The following is a 6,000-nucleotide window of genomic DNA, read 5'->3' as shown; positions in this document are numbered from 1 at the left end:
TTATTCATGTAAATCTTACCCAGTCTTATCAGAGTTAAGAAGTATGTACACAAAGAACAAAATACACTTCTAACATGGTGATACTCCTGGAAATACAGCCTTCTTCATAGGGCTAATTTCCCTCCACAATTAGGATTTGTTTAGCTTAGAATTTTAACACAGTGTATATATTGAGTACTGTAAAGCATATCATCATAGCATGTTAAATAAGGATGTTGTTAAAAAGTAGCTCATCTTTGCAGAGTCACAGAATCATTAAGGTTGGAAAAGATCTCCAGGATGGTCTGGTCCAACCAGTATTACCCAGTAGTATAGAATGTATTCTGAGGGATTCTAAGAGGTTGGAGATTTGTTTGTTTATATCACAAATTTCAAGGAAAAGCTCCCAATTATAAGCAGCACCTCCCCCTCTCCAATTTTTTGTGATGTAGTTGAATATATTTTCTTTCTAGACGTTCTGAAATATTTTAAATGATAGCAGAATGTTATCCCAATCTTACAGTCCCATCTAAAGACTATTTTTGGAAGCCTGGGATATGGAGCACTTTCCTCTCAGAAGACTAGTTCTGGAGATCAAAGGCTAAAATATTTGTGGATCTGTCACTTCTAATGGGGATCTATGGTAGATACAGTCTCATATGCTTTAAATACTGAGAGGAAACTTTTAAAAAAGAAAAAGGAAAAAAGGCATATAAAACATCTGATCTTAATAACAGAACTAACACTGTCCCCCCATCTCCTGTTTTTGTTACTTTAGACCCAAAACAAGAGCAAGCATCACTTGCTTGTTGTTTATTATTATTTACTCATTGAGGTTTAAAGCATTTTTGCATAAAAAGAAGCTGAACGTGAGCCAGAAGAGTGCCCTGCAGCCAAAAGAGCCAACTGTACCCTGGGGTGCATCAAGCACAGCACTGTCAGCTGGGCAAGGGAAGGGATTGTCCTGCTCTGCTGTGCGGCCTCACCTCAAGCAGGTTTGGGTGCCAGAGTATAAGAAAAATATAAAACTGTTAGTGTCCAAAGGAGGGCTACAAAGATGGAGAAGGGCCTAGAAGGCAAGACGTATGAGGAGTGGCTGAGGTCCCTGGGTTTGCTCAGCCCCGAGCAGAGCAGGCTGAGGGGAGGCCTCATGGCGGCCTGCAGCTCCCTTATGAGGGGAGCGGAGGGGCAGGCGCTGAGCTCTGCTCTCTGGGGACAGCGACAGGACCCGAGGGAGCGGCATGGAGCTGGGACAGGGGAGGGTCAGGCTGGGGGTTAGGGAAAGGGTCTGCACCCAGAGGGTGGTCGGGCACTGGGACAGGCTCCCCAGGGCAGTAGGCACAGCACCGAGCTGCTGGAGTTCAAGGAGCATTTGGACAGTGCTCTCAGACACAGGGTCTGAGTTTTGGGAGGTCCTCTGGGTGCCCAAGGGTTGGACTCCATGATCCTTGTGGGTCCCTTCCATCTTGGAGTATTCTACAGTAAGTAGATAGTAACTTAAATGAAAAACATCATGCAGAGTACTCTTCATCTCTAAAAAGGTATCTTAGCATAATATGGAACAAAAAACTCAGTTGTGATTGCACTGATAGTATCAATACTTCACCTCAACAAGAAAGGCCAGATGCTTCACGTAATTTTTGCTCTAGAACAAGTGAAGCTTGAAAGTGTGCATAGTGATATGTACTGCTCCACCAGAAGGTGAAAATGATGCCTAGTATTTTTAACAATATACATTCAACTCGTGATACTCAGGTACTGCCCTCCGTACTGACATCAGTAACCTCAGCCTAGCATTTCCTACTGCCTGATCAGAAGGTGGTGATCCACTTATGAAGAGAACGAAGATGAAACAGTCTAAAAACAAACAGAACCTCTCTGCCTATCAGGCCACGGGGGATGTTCCACTAATTAAAAATCAGGGATTGCCTAAGCTCCCAGACTTCCCATTTTGCCTCTAGTTAGTTCTTCTGTCATATCCATTATTTGAATCATTTATCAAATTTCCCTGTCACATAGTAGAATATGACAGTCATCTTTATGGACTTATCAAGTCATCTTTGGACCCGATGATCCTTATGGGTCCCTTCCAACTCGGGATATTCTATGGTTTTATTGTGGGTAGTCACATACGTTTGACTGAGTTAGATACCCTGCACAGCTCCTTGGAGATCTAACACATCCGTCCCAGCTTTGTTCACATAACAGTAATTTTGTGTTGCTCATATGGAAATCCTTTGTAGTACCTGCTTTGTAGACCTGTATTCTTCCACAGAACACTTGAGACACGTTTTTCGTAAAACCAGAAGTCTAGATAGTGCACCTGGAAATCCCAGTAGGCAGCAAGTGTTTCAGAACAGCTTGCATGTGCATTGTTTCAAAATATTTTATACATGTTTGGAGCCTTCAGGAGTCTGGATTAATCAGCTTCAAGTTTTCTGGTCAGTAATATTTCAAGTTATGAGTCATATGCAGGGAAAGTAAATCAGAATTGCACATTTTTAACACCTGATTCATTTTGTAGGAAAGAATTATAAAAAAACTTACATCTCCACTAACGCCAATGGAATCAAAATTACTTCCCATACTCCTATTTGATGGTCGATTTAATTCTGGGTATGCCTACAGATGGAAGAGTTTAAAGCTCTTTATACCTAATGTGAACGTAATTGTCTGGTTGTTTGAGGGCTTTTTTTTTTTGTCTTTACAAAAGTAGGAATGTGCAGTTTCAGTATTTGAGTGGGGAAATACATGAGAGAATATGAAACAGTTCTAAAAGTACTTGCACAGGTTTAAGTAATAGCGGCTTCTCAAAAAAATAAAAAAGTAAAAAAGAAAAAAAGCAATAAAGAAGAAAACATGTTTTGATGTTTTTTCATAAACTCCTTTTTCTGCTGAGTCAAGAAAGCAGTGAGGTCATGGTGGGTGCATGAGAACTGACCTGAATATTAATGGACTTAACTACATGCTTTTCCTTAAGTGAAAACAACCTTGGTTAGGCAGAGTGTTTTTGCCTTTTTCCATTTTTTGAAACAAATGTCTGGCAATGTACCTTATTTAGTAACACCAAATGTACACAGTCTTTCCTGAATATGTATTTGCGTGTTAGCTGCGCTTGCTGCAGCTGGAGTCCCCAGCTACATCTCCCCATTGGAGAGGCACTGTGCTTTCTGAGCTTGTTCTGAGGGGTGAAAGCTCTGGTTTTACTCAGCATTGAAAATAACACAAGTTTATTTTTTCCAACTGTGAAGTTCTGGTAGACGTCTTACATGTCGACCTCGGTTCTTGTGATCCTTGAAATACTGAATTTACTTTGTAAGTACTCTTTGGGACAAAAATCCTCATTTTGCTTTGCCTTTGGCCAGTGCTTATCCCAGTGGCAACTGTAAGATGGGTCCATATGCAACTGGATGCAAATGATTTCACAGATAAAGTTAAGCTGGAAAATCAGCTCTCATTTATGTCTTTCCAATTGTCCAGTACTCTGTGCTGAATATTGCTGTGTATGTTAATTGTAAGGTCTAAAACTGTAGTTTTGCAACTGAGCATCTCCAATTGAGACAGAATGTGGGATGTCTTGTTTTCTATGATAAAATGTGATACTTATGTTTCACTCTTGATCTATTTTGTAAACAGAGACAAGCACTGCAAAGTGCATTGTGAGGAAAACAGGAGAGTCCCTCTAGTTTTGTGTCCCTCACTCTGCAATGCGATTGTGCTCCATAGGAAATCCCTGTTGTCATCTGCAAGAGTAAGTCTGCACTAAAAGGATGTTGATATTCCACCTCCTGGTGGGGGGAAGGAGAACGTGGTGCAATCCTAAACGCCAGTTCTTTCTATGCTAGAGCATTCCCTTATGAAGTCCACTGAGCTGGTCTTACTCTACACCAACACAATCAAATTTGGGGTTTTCAGATTCCCAAATACCCTTGGGTGCATCAGGGTTTAGCAAGTTCAGCAAGCCTATGCCCTATGCCTTGTGAACAGGGGGAATTTGATACCAGAGCAAACATGTCTGTTAGAGGTGAGGAGATGCCAAAGGCAGCTACATGGAAAAATGAAAACAGGAAGCATCTCTCAGAACGTACTTGTCGGGAAATGACACCAACTGCAGCTGTAATAAAAATAATAAAAAAAGCATGTCTGCGAGACAGCTTAAATCCTGTCCTGTATTTGGCTGCCAGAGATCAGACTGTCTGTGAAGTCTGATTAGGTTTACTTTTTCTCTTTGAAAACAGAGCCAGAAGAGGTGGTACTTTTGGTGATAATCGTATTTTGTGAGACAGCTTAATAGGTGCTCACCTGAAAAGTGGAACTCTGTTTGTTCAACATCTTCCTTAGCTGAAGGTTTAAACCCATATTCCTGTGACTATAGAAGAAACTCAAAGCTGGACAGCAAGCTACTTATCTACTCTTTCGCTTCAGAGTGTAAGGTATGGTACAGAAAATACAGTGAGAGAGCAAGGACTGTTATTCTTGGCCAGTAACAAACTCTTAGGCTTTGATTCTTCTCCAGCAATGACTTAGGCATTTTGAGTTACGGACTGGGAGTAGACCATGCAGCAATACCAGAAGCAGGGACTTGAAAACAGGCTCTGTATCCATCCTAGCCTTGTTTCTCTCATACCTAATACAAGATCTATATAGGAAATTGTAACAGATAATAAGGTGAACACAAGGGTTTAGAAGGCTGATGTTGATGTGAAGCTAGCAAACAACAACAAAAAAAGCTAAAGTTGAAAAAATAAATGAACAGCCTGCCTTCTAGCTTTAAGGGTTACAGTTCAGGGTAGGAGGATGGATGCTAAGTGGGGCAGCATCCTGACTGGGGTCAGCAATATCTCAGTTTAGAAACTCACTGCTTCTGATTTCACACTGACCTGCCCGTGTGTATGGGATCCATGCCACACCAACCAGGGGTTGCATTCTTTATCTTCTTCCTCAGTTTGTTTTGTTTTCAAGTACAGGTGGGTGCACTGTGTTACACAGATGGCATTTTTTCTTGAAGTCTCATCCTCAAAGGCACATACTTCGACCTACCAATGTACATGGTCCTTCAGGGTTCTCATCTGTACACCAACTGCTGATAATCCTACAGCATTTCATTACCTGTGAGATGCTGAACCTCAGCATTCACGTGCTGCAGGAAACAGATTTGCAAGGAACACGAGTTACACTTGATTCAGATTCTTCACACTGTAGTCTTCCAATGTCAATTGCCATGTTCAGGATGACTTTGGGGCTGGTTTGGTTTTGCTTGGTATCATCTAGTTCTCTTCTAAAATTCTAGTTCTATGAATAATAAACTAATCATACTTCTGTGGGTGTTATAGGAGAAAAGGATATGTAATACGCATCCAGTCCTCAAAATTGAGTTTATGTTGTGTGTTTTAAGTGTAGGGCATCTATTGGATTCCTGCAAATGTTTTTGCTGCTATAATTCTTTACTTTAATGATTAACCTAGAAGCCATTATACCTTCTGGAGTCCTTTCATTGTCTTTGTGTTCAATTTTGAACCTAAGAAGATATTACCACAAGAGCTTTTCAAAGCTAGATTTCAGAACTGCTCTTTGTGCCACTCCATTTTTATCAGGAGTGGATTATAATTCAGTAGATTACCCAGTTTTGAAGCCAACTGAGTTTTCCATATGTACTTCAGCATTCATCTGAATCAGGCCCCTGTTCTGTTTCCCAACCCACATTCCATTTCTCTGCAGCATTATCTGCTAGCAATAATAATAATAATAAAATAAAATCTGAAAGCAGCCTAATTCTGCAGCACATAACATTTACATAAGATAACTTTTCTTAAATCAAAGTCCTACTGCTAAATATTAACTGTCAGCTTTTACTTGCTCCAGGGCTGTGTTTCTGGGCTTCTGCAAAACTTTGGGACTCTGCTTAGGAACCTGGCTGTTTGGCTGCCTGATACAACTGGGCTCAGATCAAAGCATTTCAGCAGCTCACCTAGACATTTCTCACAGTCCAGCAGCAGGGGAAGTCTGTCACAGCCTGAACAC

The 6,000-nt window shown here is 41.0% G+C and overlaps 1 protein-coding gene across 2 annotated transcripts in view; it reads left to right on the top strand.

The window, feature by feature from the left end:
• CBLL1 (Cbl proto-oncogene like 1) overlaps nt 1-6,000 on the top strand; it is a 78,634-nt gene that overhangs the window by 39,663 nt on the left and 32,971 nt on the right. The gene's annotated exons all lie outside the window — the stretch shown is intronic.

Source organism: Aythya ferina (assembly GCF_964211825.1).
Source record: "Aythya ferina genome assembly, chromosome: 1".
Lineage (NCBI taxonomy): Eukaryota > Metazoa > Chordata > Aves > Anseriformes > Anatidae > Aythya > Aythya ferina.
This window is presented reverse-complemented; position numbering and strand designations above follow the sequence as displayed.